We start from the raw sequence: 8,092 nt of genomic DNA, 5'->3' as shown, positions 1-8,092 counted from the left end.
CAGAAGTGGTTGTAGCAAGTAAAAACAGGTTAGGTAGTGAACCTGAGATTAATTTCTTTCCTGATCATAAACCAGATGAACAGGAAAAGTCACTGATCTTAAAAACTGTTATCAGAGATTGGAAAAAAGACGATGTGCGTAGTGTTAGTTCTGTATTTCCTGAGAGTGATTATAGTAAATACAGTTCAGTGCTTCGAATTATTTTGGAACGACGAAGTAATTGAATTTCTTGTCACTGAATCGACGAAGTATGCTTTGTTCAAGAACTGCTCAGATCCAAAAATAACATATGAAGAGATAAAAAGGTTTTCTAGGAATTCTAATTCCTTCTGGCTACAATCCTTTACCTAGCAGAAGATATTATTGGGATTCTGGATTGGACGTGAGAAATAAAAAGTTCCACAGCACGATGAGACGGGACAGGTTTGAAACAATTATGAGATTCATTCACTCATGTGACAACACAAAAATAGATGCTAATGATGGCATGTGGAAACTTCGTCCATTAATAAATATGCTAAGAAAAATGTTTGCTCTCCACTTTCAGCCTGAGCAAGATTTGTCTTACGATGAGAGCATGATAAAGCATTTTGGTAGACATGGATGTAAACAGTTTCTGAAAGGTAAGCCCATTAGATTTGGGTACAAAGCATGGTGTCTAAACACAACCATATGTTATCTAGTGGATTTTCAAATATACCAAGGATCTCACCCTCAGAGGAATGAAAAATATGAGAAAGCATTTGGAAAATGTGCTGCGCCTTTGATTCAAATGATCGATTCTCTTCCTGAAAAGAACAACCATCTTCACTACAGGTTTTATTTTGACAACCTGTTTACATCACAAAAATTGTTGATTTACCTGAAGCAACGAGGTTTTGGTGGACTTAATGTAATTGGAGAATGTGGGAGGAACTGACAGAATGTATGAAAATGTAGCGTTATACAGAGTGAGTGTCAGAGGAAAGAAATGGTGGTGGCCAATTTTTACCTGGCTTCTAGATATCTCTACACATAATGGGTGGCTTCTTCATAGAAGACTGGTATAAATATGCCTCAGCTGCACTTCCGGCGCTACATTGTGAAATGTCACCTGACTTCCAATGCTGCTTTACCAATAGGTCCTGGACGCCCTGCAGGTAATTCAAACCAAGGCACAGTCCTGCATGATATTAGATATGATGAAACAAATCATGATGTCACAGAAAAAAAGAAGACGCTGTGCGGCGGAAAACTGCAACGGAACCCCAAGAACAATGTGCTGCAAGTGAGATGTTGGTTTTTGCATGGAATGTCTTGTGCCATATCACAGAAAGTGACTACTGCTGCCTGAACTTGATGTAAATCACATACAGTGTATTATTTTACTTGCTGTCATACATTCTCCCTAAAATGTATGTTCTGCCTATCGTGACATATTTGTTACGCCATTTTTTGTTTCAATTATTGATTAGTTTTTGTTTCTATTGTTGTATTGCTTTTCTTTGATGACAAGAAACACATAAATATCTAATTTGTAGAAATCAGAAGAAAAAGATAATTCAGGCAGAAATGGGTTAACTTTTCCGGCGCTAGTGTTGTTGGCTTGGAAGGTACAGCATAAGAGCTTTCTCCTTTTCTACTACTGCCAATTCAAGTACTTTTTAACAACCCCAAGTGCAGTTTATGACACACATTTATCATCAAAATATTGATTCTGCCACTGGAACATACCTACACCTGTTAAAATTTGTGACATAGCAAGCTACCATTTCATTATCATTCATTTTGAAGAGCATACAACTTGGCCAAGTCCTAAAGTTCTTCTTGTGGCAGAAACTACTCAAGAATTTTTATTCAGTAGAATGCCGTTTGATCAGACAGCAAGAGAAAAGTCCATTCGATACGCCTGCTTGATCTTGGCAGTTGTTTCTGGAAGTGCAGTAAAAGTGAAAAAAGGGAGACAATCGTGTGAAGTGCGCAATGCACCAAAAAATGGAGATATTGAGAAATGGAATATCCTCAGTAGCCCAATGAATCGAAATCTATGGAAACGGTTGGTTGCTGTTTGTTTCTCTCTTTCTCTCTCTCTCTCTCTCTCTCTCTCTCTCTCTCTCTCTCTCTCTCTCTCTCTCTGTGTGTGTGTGTGTGTGTGTGTGTGTGTGTGAGAGAGAGAGAGAGAGAGAGAGAGAGAGAGAGAGAGAGAGAGTATGTGTGTGTTCTATATCAGAGAAAGTCTTATCGTGAAATTGTGAACTTACCATTCTTGTTTCGTTTGTTCACAATGTATATTAAAAATATTCAAAAGAAAGAAAGATGCTGGTCAAGGTGCATTATTAAAATTTGAAAGGAGCGCATTTCCATACCCTGTCCCGACGCCCACAAGTTACTTGTGACTAAAGCCGTGGTCGCTCTCTTACGAACTTGCTGTCGACGGAGCGATAATGACAAGACTACCTTGCTTCTTCTTTCCCACCGATGTTGATATAAAAGAGAGGACGGTGCTAAAATTACTGACGACAAAGCACATATTGATTGTAGCAGTTGCGACCGTAAATGCAAACCGGAAGTAACGTACATGGCAAGATAATTTGAACGCACCGTTGGCAGTAGTCGAAATGCATATTAAAATGCCCCTCAGATAACAGTAAGAACCCATATTTGCTTTCTGAGATGAATTCAGGTTCGGCGCAATAAATTCAGAAAATACAGAAGATAAAGGCAATAAATATTCCGGATTGGTTACAAGCAGCGATCATTAGAAACATTTCGACACGTATACAAATCGAATCAGTAAATACCCTATGATGACTGTCCACAGCCAACTATTTGAGAAGTGGCTGTGCAAATTTCTATCATGAACTAAAGACTTCGCTTCATTCGAATTAGTTCAAACTAGCATCAAGAAACTAGTACTCTTAACATTAAATTTCAGGAATGAAAGCTGGTGAAGAGCTAACCTTTTTACAAAAGGATAGCGACAGCGTGATGGAAACTAATGCTTTCGAATTTTTTATGTAAAAAAATCTCACAGTTTTTTTAAATAGAACAAACTTTATTAGCAACCTACATCTTTATCCTTCATGGCTATATACTTGCAGGCCTCTGCCACAAGAGCGCTCAGAATTGTAGCGTGTAAAATGGCGGTATATAACGTTGATTATTTTGTTGCGTAAGAAACGACGTGCTGTAATCGGATTTCGAATTCTAAGTGCTCTTTCGCACATGGGGCACCATCTGCTCCAGCATCACAATACCAAAAAACGTGTCTCTCGTTGGGAGAAATGAGTACGCCGCCAAGTTGACTATGTTGAAAAATAAATATGCAGACATGAATAATAAAGTAGCACAATGTTAATAACATTTGTTTTATTATAAGAGCTTTTAGAGTTTACACATAAAAAATTCGGAGTATTACTTTTCAGCACGTCCTCGTATATCATGACCACTAGTTAGAAGTACATGCAGTAAATAATACATCCTTTCACAAGTGCTTAAAAAATGGCTACTAAACAAATTTGAAATTATTCAGATAGACAGGGTGATTCTTTGATGGTATTACAAACTTCCTTGGAGAGGGATAAATGTATCAATTTGAGATAAGGGATGCTGGTCCGGAAACGACCGGGTAGAAAGTTATAATCGAATATCGTTCTGATATTTTCTAATGTCAGCTATTTGTTTACCATATTGTGTAAGGAGACAATATGGAGCAAAGAAAGAAAATATTGCCTACCAAATATCGGTTCTAAAACGCATATCGTAAGAGCTGCGAGTACTTGATCAGTACAAGAGATGTGTTTCACAGAAGCAAAGATGAACAAGTCCTCATAGTTCTTAAGGTATGCACCTTACAGCCCGTGTTTATTGGAAATATTTATCTGGTTTTGGTCATACTATCTTCAACCAAAATATGAAAAGCAAAGAGCTCGCAGTAAAAGACGTCCACTGTCAGAGGCATCACAACGATTTTCACTTATAACCGTCGACTCGGTTGTTTGCCTACCTAGATCACTAGCCTCTGAATTGTACAAGTTTCTCCACTATCCCAGAAAGTGTGACAAAAAAAGACTCACCACAAAGGAATTATTCGTATGGTTCGGAAATCAGTAGACGGGATGTACATGTACAGACAAACAAGTGATTCCGATTTAAGAAAATCTGCATGATTTATTGAAGAGGAAGAATTTTACAAATTAAGCAAGTTAATAACCCGTTGGTTCACTTCTGGCCCTTAAGCAAGCAGTTATTCGACTTAATATTGATTGACAGAGTTGTTGGATATCCTGCTGAGGGATATCATACCAAATTCTGTCCAATTGGCGCTTTAGATCGTCAAAATCCCGAACTGGTTGGAAAGCCCTGCCCTTAATGCTCCTAACGTTCTCATTTCTACATCTACATCTACATTTATACTCCGCAAGCCACCTAGCGGTGTGTGGCGGAGGGCACTTTACGTGCCACTGTCATTACCTCCCTTTCCTGTTCCAGTCGCGTATGGTTCGCGGGGAGAACGACTGCCGGAAAGCCCCCGTGCGCGCTCGAATCTCTCTAATTTTACATTCGTGATCTCCTCGGGAGGTATAAGTTGGGGGAAGCAATGTATTCTACACCTCATCCAGAAACGCACCCTCTCGAAACCTGGAAAGCAAGCTACACCGCGATTCAGAGCGCCTCTCTTGCAGTCTGCCACTTGATTTTGCTAAACATCTCCGTAACGCTATCACGCTTACCAAATAACCCTGTGACGAAACGCGCCGCTCTTCTCTGGATCTTCTCTATCTCCTCCCTCAACCCGACCTGGCACGGATCCCACAATGATGAGCAATATTCAAGTATAGGTGGAACGAGTGTTTTTTAAGCCACCTCCTTTGTTGATGGACTACATTTTCTAAGGACTCTCCCAATGAATCTCAACCTGTTACTCGCCTTACCAACAATTAATTTTATATGATCATTCCACTTCAAATCGTTCCGCACGCACACTCCCAGATATTTTACGGAAGTAACTGCTACCAGTGTTTGTTCCGCTATCATATAATCATACAATAAAGGATGCTTGTTTCTATGTATTGGCAATACATTACATTTTCTATGTTAAGGGTCAGTTGCCACTCCCTGCACCAAGTGCCTATCCGCTGCACATCTTCCTGCATTTCGCTGCAATTTTCTAATGCTGCAACTTCTCTGTATACAACATCATCATCTGCGAAAAGCCGCATGGAACTTCAAAGTCTATCTACTAGGTAATTGATATATATTGTGAAAAGCAATGGTCCCATAATACTCCCCTGTGCCACGCCAGAGGTTACTTTAACGTCTGTAAACGTCTCTCTATTGAGAACAACATGCCGTGTTCTGTTTGCTAAAAACTCTTCAATCCAGCCACACAGCTGTTGTGATATTCCGTATGCTCTTACTTTTTTTAGCAGGCGACAGTGAGGAACTGTATCGAACGGCTTCCGAAAGTCAAGGAAAGTGGCATCTACCTGGGAGCCTGTATCTAATATTTTCTGGGTCTCATGAACAAATTAAGGAGACATCCGGGGAACTTGCTGGCCAAGGTAGACTTTGAAAACTACGAAGACAAGGATTAGAAACTCTCGCCGTCTGAGGGTGGGTATTATGTTGATGAAATATTAGGTCAGGACAGGTTGGAAGGAAGGGCAACAAAAGCAGGTGTGGAATACCGTCGACGTTCCACTGTGCTGTAAGTGAGCCACGGGTGACAACCAAACGAGTTCTGCTATGACATGAAATGGCATCCTAGACATCATACCCGGTGAGCTAGCCGTTTGGCGGGCGAATGTCAGGTAGTTATCCCATCGCTGTCTTATCAGAGTTTTACGTTACACTGGGCTGAGTTCAAGGTGGATATCTGGTAATCGGAGCTCGATTCAAGCGGGAATCACCACTGAAGACAATTCTACTCCAGTTAATGACTTTCCAGGCCGAAAATGTGTCTGGAGACGACAAGGACAGCGGTAGGATACAACCTGGCTGTCGCCCGCCATACTGATCGACAACCAGGAGTGACGGTCTAGAGTGCCACTTGTTTTCATAGCAGCACACCTTTGGTTGTCATCCACGGCAATCTTACACCACAACGGTACTCAACGATATCCTACGACGCGCTTTGTTGCCCTTTATGGTAGCCAATCCTGGGCATACATTTCAGCAAGATATTGCTTTCCCGAACACGGCGAGAGTACCGCTTGTCTTCGTGCTTGCCAAACTCTACGTTGGCCAGCAAGATCGCCTGATCTCTCCCCGGTTGAGAACGTTTGGAGCGTTATGGGCAAGATCCGTCACTCAATTAGACGCTCTAACGCGCCACTTCGACAAAATTTGGGGCGATATCCCTCAGAAGGACAACCAACAACTCTATCAATCAATTGCTTGCGTCAGGGCCAGAGTTGGACGAAAAAGTTATTCACTTTCTCAGTTTTTTTTCTGAAATCGTAAGTATTTGTTTGTCTGTACATGTACAGGGTGATCAAAAAGTCAGTATAAATCTGAAAACTGAATAAATCACGGAATAATGTAGATAGAGAGGTACAAATTGAGACACATACTTAGAATGACATGGAGTTTTATAAGAACAAAAAAAAAAAAATACAAACGTTCAAAAAATGTCCGACAGATGGGGCTTCATCTGATCAGAATAACAATAATTAGCATAACAAAGTAAGACAAAGCAAAGATGAAGTTTTTTGCAGGAAATGCTCAATATGTCCACCATCATTCCTCAACAATAGCTGTAGTCGAGGAATAATGTTGTGAGCAGCATTGTAAAGCATGTCCGGAGTTATGATGAGGCACTGGCGTCGGATGTTGTCTTTCAATATCCCTAGATATGTCGGTCGATAACGATACACTTGCGACTTCAGGTAACCCCAAAGCCAATAATCGCACGGACTGAGGTCTGGGGACCTGGGAGGTCAAGCATGACGAAAGTGGCAGCTGAGCACACGATCTCCACCAAACGACGCGCGCAAAAGATCTTTCACGCGTCTAGCAATATGTTTTTTTTTTTTTTTTTTTTTGTTCTTATAAAACCCCATGTCATTCCAAGCATGTGTGTCAATTTTTACCTCTCTATCTACATTATTCCGTGGTTTATTAAGTTTTCAAACCTATACTGGCTTTTTGATCACCCGGTGTATTACATCTACCGACTTGCGTCGCATTCGAATAATTCCTTCGTGTCGCGCCTTTTTTTATTAAGTTTTGGGGTAGAGTTTATTTAGTTACTGAGCCATTAATAAAACTGTTAGGTGACTCCAAGGTTAAAGAGGATTTGATCACCTTTGCGGTTAACTTACATCCTTTACGAGGACGACCAGTATCTGACACAATTACTTAGGTGTTTATTCACACGATTAACCGAATGACAGTTCCCTTTAAACGTGGATGACGCTCATAACAGAGAGAGAGGACCCGACCGTGTCCGATTAAAAAATCAGTGACTAACTTCTTGCTCCCATCATTCCGTTTAAATGTCCTATGGTAGTACAGCAAACCGATATGGGATTCTGTGAACATGTGATATCAGTATTATGAATGACAAATTTGAGATTTAGACTGCTTCTGGGAAAGCTCAGTGAACATCTAAAAAAATCCATTCAAGGCATTGTAGACAGCTCCAGCGTCAGTTGAGGAAGCGCCAAGGCTGACATCGAACCAATTGATAGGCGCTGCCAGGATCGTCAGAGGCTGGTGTAGCCCATATCTGAGACAGAGTTACTGAGACAATTTTTACAGAAAAAATAGGATATTGTCCTCTCGATGCCTCTTGCCCAATTTAGAGAACCAGTACTCCAGGAAGTCTGGGCAATAGTTTTGCTCTCTCCAGAGCATATTTCACGTAGGGTGTCGAGAATATGTGTAGACATTTTCCATTCGCACTGTACCACAATGAAACTGCACATGTCACTAATATTAGTGCTAAGTACCTTCACCATGCGCTTCACATTCGCTTACGAAATATGTATTGTCTGCAGAGGTAGCAGACCTCTGACAACACACAGTTTTGAAACTGCAATGAACAACTCCGCAAATTCAGGCTGTGGCGAAATTACAATTTCCGCAAGACGATCTTACATTTATTCAC

The sequence above is a fragment of the Schistocerca gregaria genome, chromosome 3 (genome assembly GCF_023897955.1).
Source record: "Schistocerca gregaria isolate iqSchGreg1 chromosome 3, iqSchGreg1.2, whole genome shotgun sequence".
Lineage (NCBI taxonomy): Eukaryota > Metazoa > Arthropoda > Insecta > Orthoptera > Acrididae > Schistocerca > Schistocerca gregaria.
This window is presented reverse-complemented; position numbering follows the sequence as displayed.